This window comes from Hesperophylax consimilis, chromosome 4 (genome assembly GCF_061612785.1).
Source record: "Hesperophylax consimilis isolate HC1 chromosome 4, BYU_Hcon_1.0, whole genome shotgun sequence".
NCBI lineage: Eukaryota > Metazoa > Arthropoda > Insecta > Trichoptera > Limnephilidae > Hesperophylax > Hesperophylax consimilis.
The window spans coordinates 29783635-29808710 of record NC_142839.1 but is presented as its reverse complement, the minus strand read 5'-3'; the positions used below and the strand labels follow the sequence as shown (position 1 = coordinate 29808710).

Here is a 25076-nt window from a genome sequence, read left to right as displayed (position 1 = left end):
AAAAAAAGCCGTCAAGTGGCCAAATGGTTGAATTCCTCTGACATAATTATGTTTTAAACAAACCGTCCAGCAATAAACAAAGTGAAATATGAATGAGACTTATCTTATTGGATGGTTTGGTGTGATGAAATTCTCTGTGTTCAATCCAATTCACTTGCAAACTTTAACATCACTTTTACCACTATTAGCACAATGCAAAAACAAATGTCACAATCGCATTGTAAAGCGTCCGCTAAAACACGTATTTTAACACATTTTTAAATACACTAGGGTACATGAGCCATCGTTATAAAACTATATACTCCGAGCGAACAAAAAAACAAATAAGTTATCATGAAAACAGAATCAGCTGACGCAAGGGGAAAATTTTGCGTCCGCACACGACAGGTCAAAGGTTCAAATATTTTTACACTTGTGAAATCACCGTACTTACGAATTGAGAAAGTAGGCATTGTAACTACTTCAACAATTTATGATTTCAGAGAAAATATTGGTTGTGTTTTAAAAGAAGATAAAATTAAAAACATAAATATATTTTTGTACGCGAGGTGTTTTTGTTAGTTTTATTTTTTTAATTCGTTAGGCACGTGAATCATGTTTCAAGTTTTTTCAACAGTGGGTTCTTACCATATTTGAAGCGATCCTATTTTTACATTAGCGCTTGTCAACAGAAATAATATCTAATAAATATTTCTCCAAGTTTATAACTATCTTTATTTACAAACACGTTTGTTTGTAACTTTGTTTCATTATTACTTATTACGCATTATTTCGGAACTCGAATGAGGTACGGAGTCGAAGTTAAGTCTTTAATTTTTGTCAATTAATAAATAAAGTTTAACAATAAACATGTGGTATACAGTAGTGCATGGTAAAAAAGTCGGGGACGCCCGAGGAAGAGTAACGCATTATCCCTGCATTGGAATAAGATAAGGAGTAGAATTAAAATCGATGTAATGTAGTATTTTTAACAATAACAATGTGGTATACTTCGCGATACTACATGAATTGATTGATAGAAAAAGTCGGGGACTCCCGATAAAGACTTACGCATTATCCCTGCATTGGAATAAGATACGAATTATAATTAATGTGGTATAATTTACGATACTAAATGAAGTGAAAAAAGGATATAAAAAAGTGGTAGTAAAGGTCGGGGACGCCTGAGGAAGACATGAACCAAATAATTATATGTGGAAAAATGAAGCGTATGTAATGAACAAACAAATAGGTGTAAGGAGAATGTATGACGTGAACGAGAATGGTATAAGAAGCCCAGGAAGACATGGCACGCTCAAGTGAATAAAATAGATCCTTTCGTATCAAAAAATAAGAAGCATGTGATGAACAAAGAAAGGGGTCTTAGGAGAATGTATGACGTGGAAGTGGATGGTAGAAGGAATCGAGGACGCCCGAGGAAGACGTGGCACAAGAAAAGTGAAAGTAGATTGTGGCTTACTACACTTTTTAGTAAGAAGTTAATAATAACATAGAACATTGTAGAAATGTATTATATATTTGTACAGCGCCCTTGAGGTGATTTTGCACAAAAACGGCGCTATCCAAAGCATCCAATTATTATTATTATGTGTGATACTGGATAACGACGTTAATGTAGAATAATACAAAATATTTCTGGATTCCTTTTACTATATTCAGTGGATATAGTATATGTCTCAGCTAGATCTATTTTATAGGTTAAAAGCATGTGTGTAGATACATAATTTATAAAGTTAAAAAAAAGACAGTTTAAAGGAAGAAAATTAATACAAGGTTCCATGACAGTAAAAACAATAATCTGAGCAGAAGAAGTAAAACAAGTAAAAATAAAACTTACGTAAAATTTAGATGCCTCTCCTATAGGATAGCGCGTTCACATCCGCCCTTCCATCGCTTCAGAGTCTCCTGGACTCTGCTCCCGTTGCCCGCACTATCCAATACACCCCCCTAAGTAGACCTAATCTGAAACACAACAAACCTTTATTAGTCAATCATTCAATACAAAAATTGGTCACCAAACCAAATGCTGTCAACTCCTGCAACTTTTCAATGTTTATGTCAAACTTGTTTTGCAGCAAGAACTCTGAGAACAAATACCGCGCACATGTGTATTATGTGCATACCCCCCCCCCCCATTCCCTCTGTGTATATGAGCTAGTAATCGAACCCATTCACTCATGAGTTCGGACACTCAAAAAAGTGTTGATAAATATGGTTTTCAGAGTGATCCCACGGGGGAAGGTCTCCCAAAGAAGTAAACCAATTAAAGGAAGGAATTCAGATTGCTTTTAATCAAAATACAAAACACATCACGAGTTATTATTGCTGATAAATAAATATAAGTACTAACAAATGACTCCCATCATATTGCAACTTTCTATTAACTTTCAGTGCAAGTGAATTCATTTTCAAATGGTAAGAAGAAGTTAAAATAAGGTCTAATAAAGGAATAGATATACACTCATGATGAGCACATTATGTATCAAAACTTCAAATGTAATTTCCAAGCATTGACATTGAGCAGACGAAATTACTAGCAACGTAAAAGACGCGCACATTCATACGGACGCCAGTAATCTAATATTGGAATTATTTGCATATTGACCGAATGTTTTTTTCGGTTGCAAGTTGGAAAATAGATTGCGTCACCGGCTCTTCCTGAAACTTCACAAACGCGCGCGGTATAAATAAAATCATTTTCAGCGCACTTTTTATGCATCCAGCTTTAAATTCGCGATAATAACTATAGTGTCTGGCCAGAAAATGTGTTTTGCAGCTTTTTTTCAAGAACTTTTAATAGACAGACAGGATGAGACGACTGAAAAGTCATTCTGCCGCTAACACTCCTCCTTTCCGCTAGGGGCTTTCTTTCGAGCGACAGTTCTTTTGTTCTTAGCAGGCACAAAGGTCGTGTATAATAAAGCTTTTAGGGATGTATCATGTTTTCCTGATACTTCTAGAAGGTCTTATACGTCACTTAGGCACTCGGAATTTTTGCTCTCTAAGGTTGTACGCTATTTAATATAAAATGTAAGAAATGATACCGTCGTAAGATTTTTTTTGAGATATATACGATACTTGGTAAAATTGGGGTATTTCCTGTCGAATTTCCTATAAATTATCTCCATTAAAATAATCATTTGGTTTGAAATTTAAAAATAGAGTAGTCTTAAAAACAAGTACATAATATTTTACTAAAAAAAATTATACCGATTCATTCAAATATCAATTCGTTAACAGTTGTTATCAGCATCAAAAGTATCTCAACAAGCAGTATGCAAATTGACACTTAACATTTTTCTAGCTTAGCAATTTAACAGAAGTAAAATAATTTAGCTATTAATTACAAGTTAGGTTTCGGCCCGGTTCACGAAAAAAAATATATATACCGATGCCGTCAATCAGGTGACAAATAACTAACCAACAACAAGCGTATTCAAAAGTTGGAAGAAAGGGGCAGTTTTTTCTGCATTCGGTTATTAAGAGGAAGCTACAAGCCAAAAATGTGTATATTCTCGGTATACCTTATATCAGGGGTGGCCAAACTTTTGACCTGTTCGGTCTACTTGCGTTAAAAATTATTTCTTGCGGTCGACTGCAAGGTAGAGTTTAAAAGTGACAAAATAAAACTATTTTGTGATAAATTTGTAAGAATTTATACATGCAATGTAACATATAATTTTTTCATTCAGTTTTACGTTTTAGGGAGGATGTTTGACACTGCATATTCTCCACAAGCTTATCATATTGGGGACTTTACGAAGTAACTGCGATTTGCAAAATTAAGTGAGCATCTGTTATGTGAGAACGATTTTGGTTTTTATTGCATTCATCGTTGAAAATGTTGATTCGCAAAGATAGGTAGAAACGAAAAACGACGTCAAATATAAAGCTACCTTTCTTAGGCATGGAAGCTTCTCGTGGAAACGCGCGTAGCGAGGCGAGCCGCATTTAGTTGCCTGACTCACGCACATGCACGCAACGATACTGCCATTGCGTTGTTGCGATGCGACCGAAGCGTGTGAGTAGGTACCTTATTCAGTACAGTATAGTATAGAATACATCTCAAAATAATGTTATTTTGTCATATTTTCCTATTCACTTGATTTTACTTTCGCGGGCTACCTAAATCAGCTTCGCGGTCGACCGGTAGACCGCGGTCGACCTGTTAGCCATCCCTGCCTTATATTGTAGGAATGGGAATTAAAATCGCTTGACAAATGGAGTCTAGAAGCGTTCGATTTCAAGCACAAAACTGGTTTTTATTTATTTTTTAAATAATTTTATAAGAAAGCAAAAAAGTTAATCGTGTGAAACTATCACAGATAATCTTAGCTATAATACAGTATTTTTTAAAGTTGTTTGCTTTACGCGTTCATACATATCTATTGAAAAAAAATATATTTTTAGTAGGTACTTTACATTTATATTTTTTATCGAGGAACTTATTTATTTATTTGTGTTCTACTCAAGCGAAACGTTAGGAAAACCTTCAATTTATCTAAAGCATATTTTTGGTATTCATAATGTACACCAAATTCGTAATAAAGATTAATCAAAATAGTGTTTTGGCATTAATCTTCGTCTTAACCTGAACTTTACTGACTGAAAGTTTAAAATCAAATGATATTGTATACGAACAAACAGGTACTATATGGGTGTAATACATAAATGGTTTATGTATTATTAATTTGCATACTAAAATGACATCACAGAAGTAAGAACTAAGCCGCTAGAAGCAGGTTACTGGCGTGAAATATTATTGGTTATTGAAAGGGTTAAAATACGGACAAAGTAAAAACATTTTTTAAAGTAGTCACACTATTGCATCTTTACCACATGAATCAAAATGGGAAATAAATTATAACATTTACCATGACAAAATGAATAAATAATTCAAATATGGAAATATTCATGTTTATTCTATAAAGTTCATGATTGTCCCACTGTCACGTCAAACAAACCTTCAACATACTTAACTCTAGGACGTTCGGTTCTCATTTATTATGTTTGGCTCGATACCGGCAAGTAATTGATTTATCGGAATACGTGTCTCGAAACAGGCAAAGTTACATGGTATCAAGGTGACTTAATTCGTAACAATAAATAATAAAAAAAACAGTAACGGGTAACTTTCAACGTTTAGAGTTTTTTCATTAAGCTATCTGCACTATCTGAAAGCACAATAATATTATATTTTAAAAGCATAGCTTACTCATGTATTTTTCGTATAGATACGGCGGATTTGATGGCCTCCGTGGTCGAGGGGTAAGGCTCTCGACTAATTCGAAGATCGCGGGTTCAAATAATCCAAGTAAATTTTATTTCATTGATTTGTGTAATTTCACAATTTATTCATTAAAAATAATATATAGTATACTTGCGGCACGTTCCTGAGTGGAAGTTACTCTCAGTATCACCCTAGAGTAAGACCACCATTCAAAATTGAAACGTTGCCAAAAAATGGCTTCAGCCGTGTCCGGTGACCAGATCTGAATAGCCAGGTATTCCACGGCCTTCCTCTCCCCCATCTCCTCCCCCCCACTACACTCAGTCTCACAACATACCCCAATTGGGGATGCCATAGTCTCACTGGCTCCAGGCGGAGGGGAGCAGTTGGAAAAATTCACATTTTAAAAAGACACATTACTGGTTTGAAAATATTTTTGCATACCTTGTGGAGCAGTTGACCTCAGGTCCAATTATTTATTGCGATCTAAAAACGGTGTAAGCTTGGGCAAACGGCTGCGGGGCCTTTTTTATACAAAACAGTTCAATTTGGATTTGAGGCCAAAATACTTAACCTAACTGAAACATTATTTTTTTAATAATAATTTTTAGTAAATATCTAGTATGGTATATGTGCTTTTTATTTGTGTTGCAAGTGGTAACATATAGACCATTAAAGAAGTCGATTTTGATGATTTTAGAGGCAACTTTGGCAATTATTGCGAGTTAATGATATATTTTTTTAATTATTTAAACTAACTTCTATGTTAAAATAATAAATATTAAAAAAAAAAAAAACATTTTGTTGAGCTTAAATTTTACTTACAAATGAACGTTGGAACAATAATTTGTCAAATATAAATTTTGACCCGAAAAACGCATTTTCTATTTACAATACACCTAGTAAGTTGGGCAAGATTACTTTTTAATAATTACCATTAACTCACAAAAAATTGCCTCTAAAATCATGAAAAAATGTATTCTTTAATAGCGATTATTTTACAATTAGAAAAACAAATAAATAAAATAATTGAAAATTTCTTTTTAATGTAACAATTGTTTTTTTCAGTTTGGTGAAGTATTTGGCCAAAAATCCAAATTTCAAAATTACAAAATCAATGCTACATAATTAAAATGGGCCCGTGTTTTGTTTAGCTTTGGTGGAATCTAAAATATTTTTTCGCAATTAAAATCGCAAGATGATGTGTAAAGGTTTTGACGAAAACAGTAGATGTGCACATCTGTGTATGTGTTCGCACCTAGCTCTGCTTTCACCATCGGTGATTTTGTTTTGAATGCGTGCGAAGAAAACATGTTAAAAAATATTACTAATTTATTAAAAATCCCTTCAAATTATTCATTTTCCTGTTTAAAACGGGATTGTAGGCCATTAAGGATTGAATCGATAGGTATCCTGACAAACTTTGTAAAATACTAATGTTTTGTCACGATGTCCGAACCAGTTTTGACAAAAATCATTTTGCATTTCGTCATGATACATTATTAAGACAAATGCAGGTGGATGGATAAGTGTTAAAATATTTTTATGATTTTGCTAACACTTTATCAGGAAGCGGCTTGCAGTCCCGTTATTGACAGGATTACCAATAATTTGAAGATATGTTTCATTACTCATATCTTTCTGTGATCGTTAAGTATTTTTGAAAAGAATTCTTAAGTACAAACGAAAGTCAATGGAAAGGGAAAGTGTCGAAAGTATTTACGATGCAGATTTATTATAAAAATACAAATTAAGCATTTCGTAAATAAAATCATAAAAGAGCACGAAAGGCAAAAATGAGGAAAATATTCGGTGGCCGGTTACAGGCGGCGGGCGCGGTGGGAGGTAATTTGAATATCGCGTGTTTCGCACCGATATTGCGGCTGGGGGTGGGGGCGGCCGTGTGCATCGGTCAATAGGAATATTTACGTCACGAGGGCACGCGCAATCGATCCTGCGCAACCTTCAAACGCCCGGCCCTGGGCCCGGGAGGCGCGGGGTGGGGGGAGGGTTGGCGGGCGCCTGGTAAAAGGGGGTGGCTCTGCAAGGCGCACTGCCGCGAGGGAAAATTACTTTTTTCTAAGCTAAGACGTGTGTTATTCCAATGCGAAATGATCATCATCCTGCGCTTCACGGAAACTATCTAAAATCTCCAAACTGCTTCATTTGTCATATAACTGCACCGTAACCACGCGCAACAGCAATAAAGTAATGCAGTCGTTTTTTCGAGGAATATACAAAAATGATTCATTTCCCGCCGGCGGGGCGGTTTGGGTGGCGTGCGGGTGGGTGGCGCCCCCAGCCCCCACCCGCCTCGCTGAGAGTGAAAATGGCGAGGGAGGTAGACTGGGGGGTTGGGGAGACTTCTGTCGCCGTGAGGAAGTACCGACGTCCTTGACTTTTACGGTTCCCTAAAGCAGCGTCGCTCTCTCTGTGATAACATCTCCGTACAGCCACGTTTGTGAAAACGTTCGGAATACGCCTTCGTAATATTATCTGCGACGCATTATGGAGAACGCTCCGAAAATCTTCCCAAATTGGACTCTATTTTACAATTGGCGCACGTTTTCCATTTCGGGATACATAATTCCGGGCGAAAATGTTCAAACGTATGAAGAAAATGCGAAAGAACATTTTCTCGATAAGGCGAATGGTAATAAAATGCAGATAGTTATGCTAAAAGCAGTAAGCTTGGTAGTTGTGCAATAAACATGATTCTTTGAAGAATAAGACAAATTATTTACAAGTAAAGCATAATAAACAGAAATAATGTAATAAACATTTATTTTTGCAAATCGGCCCACCAAAGATCAGTGAAGCACCCTAATTAACACAAACATTCCGCACAAAATACAATTTGAAAATCTTTTCTGCTATTAAATCCAACCAAATGCTATAATATACAAATACGTTTGATGAGAAGTAGATTTTTTTAAATTTCTGGCAGAGCCCCTCAATAACCCTCAACCGAGTAATAACAGCTGTACGTTACGAGTTGACACACGCACACATAACACACTATATTCCTCTATTGAGTCTGCTGCAAACATATTGCGCAAGAAAATGCGTATACCAAAATATAAAAGATAAAACATTGAATGTGGGAAGTGGATAAAGATTTCTCTAGATGGGATGCCAAAAAGCAACACTTCTTGATGATCTGTACCTGTTGGGCAAATCGCATTAAATGTTTATTCTAAAATACGTTATTTAAGGAAGTCGGTTACTGTTGGTAAGCAAATAGTGAAATACAAATGGGAAGACTAATTTTCACACTTCTATTATAATTAATAATCTTCTTAAATAATACATTAGCAGTATTTTTTTAAATATTATTTGGAAATTTGGGCCACACTGGGCATTACTAATGCAACCCGTTTTCTCACAATTCAACGTCACCTAAAATAGCAGCACTCGTAACTAGTAATTATTGTGTATCTTAAGTAGTCTCCAGCGACCAAATGTTTTCGAACCTCGGACAAAAACAAGACATTGTGGGCCTTCCCCGTTGGTTTATGTTGTGGATGATATAATCCATATGCCTAGGTTAGTTTCATAGAACAGGCGGTCTGACTCGTTTGGAAGTAATATCGATCTGATAAAACATAGCAGCATTTGCACTCATTTTCACCAAGGGGTAAAATTAATGTCACCCTAACCTGTGTTTTCTACTACCATAAATAAATAGTAATAATACAATGCAATTTTTGTGAAATATCACGTAAAGGACCCTTTACAAAGTCAAAAGATAGCAAAAAACAGTGGTTTGAAAATTCTGCTTAGATACATGCACTTAAATGGAGTAAAGTAAAGTAAGTACAGATGTCGGCTGGGAAAAGCTGTCAAGAATGAAACCAATAAAAGCCAAGAGTTTTTTTGGCACTATAAGATATAATATATGAAATACTCGGATGACGAATATAGGAAAAAATTGAAGTTATAAAAATGCGACAAAATGTCAATACTTTTGGGTTGAGCTTTGAGCAAGTCGGGCTCTGTGCGGTTTCGTGATAAAAGCGTTGTATTTTCACGAAACTGTTAACACGAAACTCTATTTCCTAGCAACGGTTTGCAGGCAGAACCTACCTTATGTCGATGCGAATGTTCATAAATATGTCTTGACTGGTTGCCATTCGCCCGGAGCGACCTCACCCTGAAATGCGTGACTTGGAAGTACTCGACTCGGTAGTCGGTACCTGGCATTTGTGGAACCTTCGCCATAGGCAAAACATAGAAACGACGCGCTGACGCGACGGTCCAATCTTCGTAATTTGCTATCAATGTCGGGGTGAGACCGTCAGAGATCTCAGACCACAATGTTTTTGTCGAGTCGTCTCAAACATGAATGCCAAATACATAATGTTGAATCAAACGTAAAATCACTCGATAGATACCTATAATATTGAAACCTGGACCTAAATGTATTTATTTATTGACACCTTGAAGGATTTTACATTTAGATACATTATTATAGATTAAGTTGTACAACGGAGTTTATCATAATAATTTTAAATCAATTTAACAGTTTGAAGCATGCTTGTAATACAGCAAACCTTACATTATTGCACTACATTATTATTACACCCGATTGGGATGTTTTACAGAAAATATCAAAATAAGTGTCCGCTTACTGTGGTGGTAGTAGGAGATTTTTCCCGGGAATGTTTGTTTCTTTAAAAAAAAGGTACAACGTTAAAAAGATGCACTTGAAATATTTGGTGCACTTAGGACAATTATGTGCACTTAGGTGCAATTTGAACAATTCATCAAATTTCAAAGTTGATTTTCAAGTTTTGTGAAGGTTCTATTCAAGTGTTATTATTATTATATCATTACTGGCCAGGGGCTTCACAAAACTGAAATACAAACAGAACTTGAATAGAACCGTCACATAACTTTAAAATCAACTTTTAAATTTGATGAATTGTTCAAATTCTGTGAAACAACACGTCATAATAAATATATGAAAATAAACTGATTTTTCATTTACATAAATTATTGAACGATACTTATAACCAATTCTGTACAGCCGTTACTTTAAAATGTTACTTTTAAAACGTCTCGGCCGGTGATAGGTCTCGTTCTCTGATCACTTGCGATAGATGGAAATAGGCTTGATATATTATTATAATACACGGCATCCATCATATCCTTATTCAACTCACAGGTGGGATAGTTGCGGTCCATTCGCATAAACGTGTTTATTGACTGGGTTTTTTCTCGGCTGGCTGATAAAATAACCGGATGATTGCGCTGTTTGTATTACAATGAGTTCTAAGGCAAGGCAGCCCAACCCCAGGCCCGCGGGCCACATGAACGAATTATAAGTGGCCCGCGTGAACCATTGTCAAAAAAACCCGCCAATTTGAAAGTGTCGCGCGACCGCGGTAAAACAAAAGTGACAGACCATAGATATCAGAAATCAGAACATATTATATGACCGACAGAGAGAGACTAAAAGTAGATGCTTATTACAGTTGTTTGAAAGCAGATTCCAGGACTTTGAAAGTACAAAACAAACCTTTTTGCGGAAAAAATATTTTCAAAGTCATAAAGTTCTTCAGAAGAATTTGGAGATTTCTGGAAATTGGTGCCAAAGGAAGACTTTCCCGCTATAATTGACCTGGCCTTTCAATTTTTAAGTAGTTTTGGATCAACGTATGTTTGTAAAAAAAAATTTCTGATCTTAATTTTGTAAAAAAATAAATACCGCACATCTCTAACTGAGCAACATATGTCTGAGTTGTTGCTACTGACAATATCTGAACTGACTCCTAACATAGGAGAGTTATTAAAAAAACAATGTCAGAAATCACATTGATTGTACCAATTACTTGAAATGTTGTTTCGTTATTTGGCAGTAGATGCTATTTATTTTATTATTTTGATAAACGGCAATAAAATTTCAATATGTTTACTTGTTTTTTTGTATAAAACAAGACTTTAAAAAGCTTAGGTAACAAAAATAGGAACCGTCAGTATTCAGTGGCCCGCCAGTGATTTTTAAATCGACAAATTTCGCCCAACTGTTAAAAAGGTTTGGCAGCCCTGTTCTAAGGCATTGCAAAAAATACAACGCGAGAGAAAATATTGATTAAAAATTTTAAAAATACCGCAATGGCTGAATTAAATAATTTCTATTACGGCCGGAGAAAACATTCAATTAGTAAAAATCTTTACTACAATCTTACAATTTCATTCAATCTCTAGATGTGTTCAGACCAATTAGTAGTTGGAAATTATATCCATGAAACTAAACATTAAAATAAAACTGAAACCAATGAATGGACTATTTCGTCAAATATTTAAAAGATTTTTTTTATATAATAAATATAAAACTTTTTTGGTATGTACGTAGTACTGTATTTTTGGTTGCTATTTTTCGCCTTATTAACATAATTGTTAAATGTCGTGTCACCCATTTAGAAAAGCGATGTATATCAGCTGATAAAACGCACAGCTTCGCTAACGTAACTGTTTGGTTATGAGCAAATAGATATAAATATACTTTTTTGTTTTTTTGTGCGTGTGAACGTTTACATACAAATCATTCGCATGCCATGCAACCTTTTTTTATATTCAAATGTCTGGTAGAATGTCATTGACTGAATAAGAATAACTAAAAATATTGAAGGATAAAGAAACATCTTCGGAAGTTTATATGTAATTTTACATCAAATGTAACAAACAGTTCGAAACAGTATAAACATAAGTTAATATTTTTATATTAATACATCGATATTGCGCCAACCCATTTTTGAAGAACCAAAACGTAATAATACATAAAAGTGGCATATTGCTTGAGAGCCTTATCGCCTTTGGAAGGCTTTTCATTATTGCTATACATATTGTTAGGCACACAAATTAAACATAAATAAATAAAAAGGTTAATAAAATGGAATGATGATCACTAAGCAATGGCGTTTATTATATAGAAATTAGCATTTTTTATAGAAATAACAGTAATAATTTGTGTAATATTTTTAAAATAGAAAGATATTTTTTGAATCCGATTATTTTCTAAGGAAAAGGTTGAAATTGGGATTAAATTTCGCGAAAGAGATTAGGTAGGTACTTTTTAAGTTTTTTCGAAAGATTTGAAAAAAAAATCAATACAAATACAGCTGTTATTAAAAATCATTAATCGTCAATTATATTCAATTTTACACTATAACATGTCCCTCTATAACTAAATAGACCTACAAATAAATCGTAAAAAATAATATAGTAGGTACTTTGGTATATTTTTGCATGTAAACATTCGAATATTATTATCTAGACATTTGCTGTTTTGCAGTAGGTAATTACTAGGAAATGGTTTTTCTTAACGTCAAAAGATGGTTATCAAAATCTACAGATTCATTTTTATTTCACAGAACCATAACAGTTCGTTTAATTCTTCTTGAAGTCTCCTATTTTGCATTCGTGTATTATTTACCAATCATGTCTACCGGGAAATAACTTTGCTGTGCTTCGTTCAAACTGTCGTCGTACGATTAAGTTGGTATATTATATAATATTGATGCAATAAAAAGCAATTTATGAACGTTGTTTATTAATTTAAACTTTATAATAAATACACCAGCTCAAGTCCCGGCTTTACACAAAATCGAAATCAGACTTAAACAGTGACTTTCCTCTTGTGTTGAAGGTCAGATGGGCGAAATTTCATCAATCTCTGAATAAAACTGTAGATTTGTATTAAAATCACACCCGCCCGGTGTCCGTCGACAATCTTCTTTATATAAATAGATTTAAAAATAGTTACCGCCCGAGTTTTTATAAAGGTTTTCATAAATATTTAATACATATTTTTACAAAAATAAAATGGAAATTTATTTCAAAGCTCCATAGCTCATGATATAAATTATGTTTCGAGTTGAGAATAGTTATATCTATAAAGTTAAGATATCTACGACAAAAAAGCAATCCAACAGGTAAACATAGTTTTTCGGCTTCCCAGTTAAGAATGAAATTAGTATTTTTTTAATACAACGAACTTGTGCGATATATTTATACAGCGAACAATATTTACGACGAGATTTTTCACAGAATTTGAACATCAAATTTCGAAGATAATATTCAAGTTCTGTGAAAGACCTAATCAAGTTCGGTTACTATCCAAATACTGTGAAACAACCGGCTCAGGATGAATTAATACCAGAACTTGAATAGAAGTCAAGTTAAAATTCTGTAAAACAACCCGTCCTTAAACATAATTACGAAAAAAAAAATTATTGAAAACAACATAACCAGTTCCAGAGTAATCAAAAGCATAAAATCCGTTTGCTAAAGAAGCAACTTGTGTGGATCGTTGAGTTTCAGAGTAATCAAAAGCATAAAATCCGTTTGCTAAAGAAGCAACATGTACGAGGGAAGCTCATATAATTTTTTTCCACTTTTTTCAATGAATGAATTAGGTAATTAAGAAAGCTACCCCGGTTTGAAGACAATAGAAAGTAAAGCAGAGTAAAAATATTAATTTATAAAAAATTAATTATTGAAGACAATATTAGCGATTCCTAAACGAAAATTTGAAACAGAAAAATCAGGAAAAGGTACGGTCACATCTAGGACTCGAACCAGGGTTCGATTAACTCTATATCTCAGATTTGCTTAGAATGTAAGAGTCACTTTCAAAAATTGGAACCGTTTGTTTCAAGAAATTCGGTGACCGGATAAATCATCACAATGATAATTCATCACATCTTTAAAAAGTTATATAAAGTCATGGAAAGTGATGAAACTTTATTAACTGGGTTAAATAGGTTAGGTTAGGTTAGGTTAAAAAAAAAATTTTTTCATCGTTTCTAATGACTTTATATCACTTTTTAAAAGTGTGTTGAATTGTCACTGTGTTGAGTTATCATGGAACCGTCGGGCGAGGTAAAGAAAGTTTTTTATACGCCATTGTAAAGATTAAGGCAGCATCTCATACAAAGATATAATAGAGGAGTACAGTGTAGATATTGTTTGTATGATATTCTGTATAGAAAACAGGAAGTGCGATGTCTCAGATTGTGAACACATGGTGTCTTTAATGTCAACTGGTCCAACAATAACTCAAGCCTCATGAACGAGTACCTACGTAAATTCATTTCTTAATAGACACTGCGGGCAATCTTTGGAGCTCTGACTGCTCTGCATGTGTGGATTGTTAATACTAGTTGGAACTACAACAAGTACCCGCAAGATGACGTAGAATTGTGACCCCTCGAATTTATCATTGTGCCCATTCACATCAGATATAATAATATCGAATTTATCATTGTGCCCATTCACATCAGATATAATAATATCGAATTTATCATTGTGCCCATTCACATCAGATATAATAATATCGAATTTATCATTGTGCCCATTCACATCAGATATAATAATATTTATCATTGTGCCCATTCACATCAGATATAATAATATTTATCATTGTGCCCATTCACATCAGATATAATAATATTTATCATTGTGCCCATTCACATCAGATATAATAATATTTATCATTGTGCCCATTCACATCAGATATAATAATATTTATCATTGTGCCCATTCACATCAGATATAATAATATTTATCATTGTGCCCATTCACATCAGATATAATAATATTTATCATTGTGCCCATTCACATCAGATATAATAATATTTATCATTGTGCCCATTCACATCAGATATAATAATATTTATCATTGTGCCCATTCACATCAGATATAATAATATTTATCATTGTGCCCATTCACATCAGATATAATAATATTTATCATTGTGCCCATTCACATCAGATATAATAATATTTATCATTGTGCCCATTCACATCAGATATAATAATATTTATCATTGTGCCCATTCACATCAGATATAATAATATTTATCATTGTGCCCATTCACATCAGATATAATAATATCGAAAATACGAACCGTCTTTTTCAGCATTATATAAATCTTGACTTTGTGTTTTCCTGGAAGTAATTGAAGCATTGCACTAATCACAGGAGAACATTCTCCCTCGGTTGGTTTCTACAAACACGTAATTTGGCAACCAATCATAGTAACATTTTATTTCCCTTACTGAAGTAGATAGGTCTGCATAATAATAATGCAAGCAAATATCTTCATGAAACAGGGTCTAATCCTCTGACTTCAAGCAGATAGACTCCTCAAAGTAATCAACGAATATATCTTGAAACGAGTTTTACTCAAAATTAAGCTTTTTCGATAAATTGAATAGCTGTGGTCGAGCCTTACGATCAAGGCATACAGATATTAAAATTAACATATCTACCTATATAAATTTAATGTGTGTCAAGATAGTGTTTAAGATTAGAGTATTTCATAGAATTCAATATATTATTGCGTTTTTCTTCCTAACTCGTAGTGTGCCAACGCTAAATTTTCGCCGTCCACTGTAATTGTTTTATGCAAAATGATAAAAGCACGTTTATTAGTAAGGGGAATGTTTTTAAATATTCATAAAAATAGTAAGAATCTACCATAAGTAGTTTCACATTCATATTTAAAAGATTTTTTTGTGCTGACAACAGCGGCACACAAGGGTTAATTGAAACGATACTTACGTAAATGCCATAGACTAAATTAGACCAATGGTAAATGCACAATAAACACGCCTCCAACATCCAGAAAAAATAATAGAAATAATATTTGTGTTTTGTTTTTAAATGGAGTATTAATTAAGTGGTACGAGGAATTCATATATAAACATAAATTATTAATGATTATTATTACTTAATCAGAATCACCCGTTAGCTTATAAGAGGTGATCAATTATTATATTTGGTTAACGAAATTAATTAGCCACGTTCATGACCCATTTATAATTGACACTAAGAATGAACCATGAGAGTGGCTGGAATTGTAAATAGTTATTGTAGGAAGGTCCATTAGCAAATATAAAAACTGACATAACCTACAAATGAAATGAACAGATAGATATCAACGTAAAAAGTAAACTAATAAATTAATATCAAATGTCAAAGAGCTTGAATTCATTCCAGGAGGATAACCATTCCTAAGCTATAAATTAATATCAAACGTCAAAGAGCTTGAATTCATTCCAGTGGGATGACAATTTCTAAGCTATAAATTAATATTCAACGTCAAAGAGCTTGAATTCATTCCAGTTGGATAACCATTTCTTAGCTATAAATTAATATCAAACGTCAAAGAGCTTGAATTCATTCCAGTTGGATAACCATTTCTTAGCTATAAATTAATATCAAACGTCAAAGAGCTTGAATTCATTCCAGTTGGATAACCATTTCTAAGCTATAAATTAATATCAAACGTCAAAGAGCTTGAATTCATTCCAGTTGGATAACCATTTCTAAGCTTTGAAATTCAACGAGTGCTCAATGAGTAACTAACATTTTATTATTGTTACTGCAGCAAATAGCAATAATTAATGGTATTTATGTGTGGCCGATTCATAGAGATTCTACATAAAATCATTAGCGATGAATCTGTTGAAAAAAAAACGAGAGCGCAAAATATTGCAGCGTTGGGACGTTCCTCACTTCCTTATAGTCTTATGTAACAGTGTGAGAGCGTGCACATATTTCTCCAACACTCGCGGCTTCTCCGCTATATACCTACCTAGTCGCCGATACGCCAACATCACACTTCGGTGAAATGATTCGCATACGGATTCTGTTTCTATCTCAACACACGCGAAACTCGGCGGTAGTGTGGTACGATAAGTTGTAGCGTAGTATTTGTGAATGCCGTAATATTTGCGCGCAACTTTTTTGGAGGCCCACACTCGCATTAAGTCTACATAATCTGACATCCATAACAGACAGTGGTGTAGCCGCAAATCCTATCTAAGACGCAAAATGCATAATAAAAATTAACTAATTTGTGGTATTCAAAATATGAAGACAATTACTTCAACAATTATTATTAATGCTGTGCACCCGCATAAATAATGTTATCAAGACAGTTACGGAGTATTTTCGTAACTTATTATTTATTCGATAAGCAGTTATATCTATTTTTGTGATAACTATTTTTTATCTAGAATAGATTAACAATAAAATGTGGGAATGATATACATACGAGTACCTGCAAGTCGCCCGCCATAATAAACGCAATGATATAATAATACAAAGGGACGTAGATTATGCGTGTCCCACAAGGTTTTGATAACATAACGTGTATTAATCCTTGCGAAGCTTATTGTTAACTGTAGCGCGTAACTATGAATAATGTAAAAGTAACAATAGTAGTAGAAAAAGCACAACAAGTTTAATAATTGTTGGAATAAATAATAAAAAAACTTTGAAAGCAAGAATATGAGGCGAATCTGTTGTCTTTTTTGGCTAGGTATGTAATAAAAATACCGCTATCGAACAATAGAATAGAAATGATCTCCTGCGTAATGTTAGTAGAGACGCAGATATAACGAAGCAGGTGAAAGGTAACACGAGCCAAAGACGGGTGGCGGGAGTAACGGGGGCAGCAGGGGTGAGTGCGTCTCGACATTTCAAACATCCTCCACCATACGTCACTAACGCAACCGGGTAGTGCTGGGTGGAGCAACTAGCAGCCAGTAGCTGGTACCACCCGCCGCCCACCCCCCCACGCCACCGCCCCAGGCACGACTCCCTCACCCAGTAACCCTACCCCACTGAGGAAGACCCTAGACATCCGACTGACACGCTTTATTACTTCGCCTACACTGGAGCCCCCGAGGAGGATGAGGCATCCGGCGTATTATTAAGACAAGTTTCAAGACTTCGCATCTCCAAGTTTTTTTTTACGAACAAACTTTCGAAGCTCATTTAGGAGTCAAAATTCTGAATAGGATGAACATGTTTTGATAGAAAGGATAAAGGTTTTTTCGGTACTTTGCTGCTTTGGGTATTAAAAGTGTTTATAATATTATTACAGGACATCTATTTCTAGAATGTAATCGCTAGTAGCGAAAAACAGATTCATCATACACTCGTCTGTTTTTTTTAATGTTGTGTTAACGATATAGAAAATTGTTCAATGCCAAAAGAGCAGAAGAAAATTGATTCTGAAAAATTATTTTAAATCTGTTTTATGTACCTACTAATATTACAAATATTATTATCTTCGTTGGAGGGCAAATTATATCGATCAGCATGCGAAATCACAAAATTTTTATTACGTTAACGATAAATTAGCCCATTTAAGATTTTTTTTCTATGGTATGTCTCTTTCTGATATTTTCGTTCAGTATAAAATTGATCGAGAGAAGCCAAGAGAAATGACGCAAGTTTCTTACAATGATATTATTAAGGTTTCGCAGTAGAAATATTAAATAAAGTACAAACAATAAATACATTTTCGGGCAGGATATTTCCTGTAACATGAAGAGGCGATTCTGTGAATCGATCGAGTATCGTCGTCGGGTACGAAATAATGCGGAAGCGATCGGCACATTGCCATGGCTACCGCCCTGGTGGCCTTGCAGTGCTGTGAGCAGGGCAGCAGGGCATTACCCCCGCAACTGCTGACCCTGGCTTGTGCACAGTGCCGTGTGCTGCCAACTCTCCGTTCGATGTGTGGGTTACTGGTTACTGTGCACACTGAACCGACCAACACAGCCAAGACATTCCGCTCTTCGTGTGCGTGAGCGCGGAGCCTGCACACTCGCAGCCGCTTTCGTAAAAACAATTGGCCACGACCACACGTAAGCGAATTACAATATGCGGACGGTTATTTTGTGTTCGGTGACATCTCGAAGCGAGAACTATTTATGCTAAAAAATGTGTGATGATATCTGGAGAGAATATCGGCGAGGCTCTACGGACAGGGGGCACCATCTTGCGGAAAAATAGGCGAATCAATATCCAATCTACACAATAACAAACTAAAGGAAGTTAATATGTTAAATTCTAAACTCTCAAAGTTTGACAAATATTTTAAAGACAAATAAAAAAAAATAATTTAAATTCCTATTGAAAACATATTCGAATAGGGATAGTAACAAATATATCCATTTTTTCTCTTCATATTTACCAGAATTTTAATTTGAATATAGACACAGTATTACGAGTTAACCGAAAAAACTTACCGAAATCTGTTTATCGATGTAATTAGCATGCAAAAAGGCTCACGAAATAAACCAAAAACTAACTTTTAAACTGACCTACCCAATCAACCATGACACTATTATTTGAGGAATCTATTAACGTTAATAAAAGCTCTATTGGGAATAATGACATGTCAAGCCGGTTCTCAACGCGAGACGAGAATCGCCAAAGTAGTTAACCTATCACGTAAGTATTATTTATTTTCACTGACAAACTTAGTAAAAATAATTCATAAACGCGATCAATTTATTTTTTTCGATTCTATAATTCTGTAAAAATCGTTTGTCAAAAATTTCCTTTGTCAAGAAATGTCCGTTAAATGAGTAATCTAATTATAAAAACCTACCCTAAAACCAAAATCTCATGTTAATTCCAATACTTGATGTACGAAGGTAATTCCTTTTTATCTCTGCTCAAATACTCAATACCAAACACGCAAGACTTTTGTATATTTTATTAAAATGCAATAAACATTTTTTTAAGTGATTAATTATTAACTTTCACAATTTATATCTGAACTCGACTACAATCTTTCAAATAATTACGAAATTCGCCCTTTTAAATAAAGTTAATAAATATATTCGCTTTTCCTCTGTCCATGAAATGATGTGAAACGGTGAAGCCAGAATCTGTAAAAATATTAAGCTATGTAAAAAAAAGATGCTGTAAATATACATATATAGGAATTAATAATTACTATGAAGGCGATTAAAAATTTATTTGACTAGAGGCAACTAATCACTTGTTCTAGAGCAAGAGATTCTACTTTTAAGAACAACCCGGATTAGAATGACATGAAACTGAAAGCAAGGTTAATAACGCATCAACATCACTAAAAAATCTAAACATTTCAAATACAACGCTACGTTGCACAGAATTGAATTCTCACGGTGGAATAATCTCCATCACTAATCGGTCGGCATAAACATAAATACAGCGCAATACGCAAAACTCAATCACCGGGCATGAAATAAAAGCGGAAAAACTGCGCGCTTTGTTTGAAAATGTCGGAAAAGCGTGCAAAGCTTTCGCTTTTTCGCAACGGCGATAAATAGTGTTTTATGTGTCTGGGTGGCAGTGCTACCCCCCGGGCTGTGGGGGCCCAGGGCGGGGGCGGCTCAGGGCAGGGGCAGGGCGGATGACATAACGGGGCCCATGTGGGTCAGGCCCGCCAGCCCCAACCCCCTCATCCCACCCGGCGGCGGCCTTGGGCGGGCCGCCCTCACCCCGACCCGTCTGCTGCAGCCCCAGCCGCCCAGCCGCCCGCCACAAGCCGCCCAGCCGCTCCCACAGGCCGCCATTTTGAATAACATTTATTTCATATTCCTTATAGATTCCCGTGTAATATGTGAAAAGCTAACGCATTACACGCCCGAAGGCGGAATACATTTGGCGTGTAGTTTGTTGTGATATAGACGCCATGACATTTGCACATGAAATCTAACGCATTACACCGACCGGTCGGTGGCCGAGTTGACATCGCGTTTGGGTACCACCCAGGCGTAGTGTGTTCAATTCCTCGGCTGGCTAAATCCTCCATCACAACACAAGCAACATTTTCAGCTCACTGTGGTGGTAGTAGGAGATTTTCAAATATTGTCAGGTTATTCGTAACCCGGAAAAGTTTGTCTTTCTTTTTTAAAAAAAATAAAATACACGCCCGAAGGCGGAATAAATTTGGCGCTAGTTTGTTCTGATATAGGCACCATAGCATTTTCACATAAGAAGCGTGGCTGAACCACACAAAACCAGTTTGTTTATTTCTATTTATTTTACAGTTAAATTAGTTTAATAATAATATAAATATTTCTTTTACATAATATATCTACATAGATTATGTATAATAATATTTAATTCAAAATCTAAATTATGGGTACTGTAAATGATTTATATACATTATAGTGTTCCGTGAACATACCTCACTAGGAGAAAGAGTTTTGTTGTGAATTGATTACATTATATTACGTTAAAGAATGTTATAAAACAATTTACAAAAGGCCAAAAAATTCAGATTGCTGATGTGAAGAATGATGATGTGTAGGTACTGTCAATGATTTAGTGGTTGGCCTCACCAGAATAATCTGTGCTCGGGTTTTTTAACAAAGTAATTATTATTAAAATATGGTGTTTTGGGAAACGTAATGCACGCTCCGTTCTATTTAAAAACGGAAATAAAGCTAAATGTTTCAATGATTACGAATAAATGTTCCAGAAAAACGCTAAATACAAGATCTCAAAATGTCACATCATTTTACCACTTTGAAAATAGTAATAAAACGTTTGTGTAGAAACAGTGGTACCTATGGTGGTTTTGTAATCTTATGAGATTGAAGACAATAAATGCACATTTTTATCCGTTTTCTAAATATTGGCGCAATTTATATTTCCCAGGAAATGGGGGGTCGGTTTTATCCATGGAACAAAGAAAATTGTTCACATAGTGCAGTTTGGTATTTTCTATGTATTTATTTAAGGAACATAAACAGTCTTTATACTAATATAATATACAGAAGAAGATGACAAAAAACGGACCAACTATTATCGCTAACAGGGTTGATTTATAAAACTAGTTACTTATAAGAAACTACCAAATAAAGAAAAATACTGATAATTCACAAATGAAGAAGCCCGTTCTTTCAAAAGTTCATAAGAGTTCCAACAATTAATTATACTTTAACAAAGAAGGCAAATCTGTTCGAATAATGGAGCCTTTATCGGCTCGTCACTGTGGGAGGCAACTCTCCGACACGGCACACCCTAAGATTCGATCCCCAAAACGCATTTTAACCCAGTTTTCCCAGAAGGTGTGCCTGCTGATTCGTAGCTTGAAAGCTTGTGGAGTTTTGCAACAGGGTGACTCGAACCAACTTGTTGCAAAATATTAAATAGAAATGTGCAAAAAACAAAATAGCATGGAAAGGGGAGCTTTGCATAATATAAACCTAAGTGTCGTTATTTATAACTTTTTACATTATCTGTGAAATTTTTTATTTTGATTTTAAAATAATGTTAAACACATATTTTTTTACATAAATTAAAAATAATGAACATTTAATAAATTTATTAAAATTTCTGATACAGATATTGTCGTGACATTTGTTACACCATTTGTGTACTAGTCGTCGTCACTTTTAAACCTCGGTTGGGTCACTAGACACGACACATTTATAGGAATATAGTTTGGTTGTGTATAATAAATAATAATTATTGCGCGTAGAGCCGGGAAGAAGTGGGTTCGATCCCCGCTAATGATGTTGATTGTTAATTTAGATGGGCTTCAGTCTTCAAGTAGCTTTGCAGCTGTTGCATGAAATATTTACGTATAAATAAATAATGTTTGGGGAGTAACAAAAACAATTATAATGATTAACATTTTAAGCGTATAATGAATTCCGGAAAACCTACAAATAAATCTGCGTCTAATTCCTATTAGGGTTCCTAACGAACAAACTACCCCGCCAATGAAATTCAAAACAAAATATTTAGTAATCCCTGAAACACACAATATTTAGGAATCCCTTAATCACACAATCAAATGAATATAAATTCCGGCATTGCAAACAACACAGTTACGAAAATGAGATAATTTTGACAATGAAGCGAAGATCGCACTAAAGAAACTGGCAATGGAAGAAAATATTAGGTTGTTGGAGCGGGGGGTGGTGTTGGTGGGCAGCGGGCAGTGCCGGAAACTGCCTGCTGTGCGCCCGGACCCGGCTAACGAGTGCGACCTGACAAGGTCGAATATTTTTGGACTTTTTCCACTTGATCCTTACACGTGTCGAAATCGCTATTTCCAAAACACCCTTACCTCCAAAATATATTATTACTTTCGTAGATAGCTCCTAAATCCACAATAACCGAGTCTTTTATATTCTCGAAATGCATAATTTAATCGTTAAACGAAAACTATTGCCGAAAATAAAAGTAAATGAATTTACAATGGAAGAATTACACCGACCAATAACGAATACCTACTTCCCAATCGTTAATTCTTCCATTCGTCTGCTTAACATAAAAATGATAAACACAAAATAACACCCCACACTCCAATAGTCGGCACAGGACGAACAAAACAACCCCCCTATCCTTCTCCCGCACCCCCTCAGCCCTCAGCGCTCATGCCGTTATCGGGCCGGATCAGGTAGTCGGGCCGAAGTGGGCGGCTGTGGTGCAAAACAAAACACAACCACAGGAGGCAGCCACATAAGTCATAATGAACCACAAGTGAAAAACGGGAGAATTTCACAACAATAACGGTGCGGAATTTATGTTCCGCCGCCGCCCGAGTCTGCCGCGCGGCCTTGGGAAGAGAATTCGCACAAATTGGGTTATTGTACCGGGGGCGGGCCTGGGGGCGGCGGGCAGAGCCTTCGGGCCGCCCCAACCCCGGACTAATATTGCCGGCGCTCGGGGAAAGGAGAATGTTCTACCTCCATGGCCGTCTGGGATGGCGTGGGAAAAGTACAGAGTTAGTGGCCCGAAGCGAAATGCGTGTGCCGTGCTCTGGGAAGAATGTAATCATCCGCCTTTCGGCCACCACCTTCCGCCCTCGACTTCACTCCACTCCACTCCGCACTACATCTCCACACTGTACAGACCTACAGGCCTCTAGATGGTCCACAAGGCAACGTACCTTCTAATTTATGACTCTGATAAATATCAGTAAAACTATTTTGTTTCACAACGCTGTAGGCATTCTTGAGCTTACATGCACAAGGACATTATTAGTCACCAGCATTTGTGTATTGTTACCCTAGTTACGTACAGAATAATTTTCCCAGAAGTACATTCAAAGGTAAGCCTATAAGTGAAGCAGACTCGCAATTGAAGCGCAATGAACGTAGCACATGTCCTTGACTGAACCCTATAACGTAAAATCCCTGAAAATTGAAATGATGTATGTATATCACCCAAATTCTCGGTTTTCAAAAAGATGTATTTGTTGAAGTTTTTCAATGGAAACTGCTGATGATGAAAACCATTGTTATATTTCCAGACACCGAAGGCATCCCGTTTTACAACAGCGTACGAAATAATATTACCATGTCACATTTATTTCCGGTACCCCAAAAGCACAACCCATGCACAACATTAAACTGTGGTAGACAAAAGTTAAAGTGAACAATTATTACGTAACGCGAAAATGTATAATATAATATATAACCATTCATATTATCATTCAGGAAAGATTAGAAAAATATATAAGCATTCATATTATCATTCAGGAAAGATTAGAAAAATATAGTGTTAAATGCATTTACGAGTACCAATATTCTATAAATATAATCTTATTTAAATTGTCTTAACGGTCAGCACTCAAAAATAAACAATTTGTAGGCTGCTCTGCTAACGCAAAAAACACCACGAATGATATCTATAAATTCTCCAGTGAGAAAAAAGTTTTACAGAATTTACTGTAAAACCATTTGTACTCTTGCCTGAGGACTACTAACTGTTCAGGGCTATATTTGGGTGCAAAACCCCAGTTATTATGCCAGATATGCATTTTACAGAACAAACATAATTGCGCACTATACAATACTCCAGAAATGATAGAAGATATTCCATTTGACAATAGCAAATCAGGTTCAGCCGAAAAGTAGTAAAACTTAGCTTAACTTAACTTAGCGCATTATCTGCGAGGAAATCCATCTCCTTCCACCGAAGGCCAGAACGACACCCATCCTCCTGGCTAAATGAACTATAGAAAGTTCCAATCGTTACATCTCACCATCACAGTCATAATCATTGGGGTCGGTTTCCTTCGAA

At 35.3% G+C, this 25076-nt stretch overlaps 1 protein-coding gene across 1 annotated transcript in view; it reads right to left on the bottom strand.

Moving 5' to 3' along the window:
• The window catches only part of chinmo (Chronologically inappropriate morphogenesis), a 172159-nt gene that overhangs the window by 107306 nt on the left and 39777 nt on the right, over positions 1 to 25076 (bottom strand). Inside the window, exon 2 of the mRNA XM_089651644.1 lies at positions 1838 to 1962. The gene's annotated coding sequence lies outside the window, so the exon portion shown is untranslated. The remainder of the gene's footprint in view (positions 1 to 1837; positions 1963 to 25076) is intronic.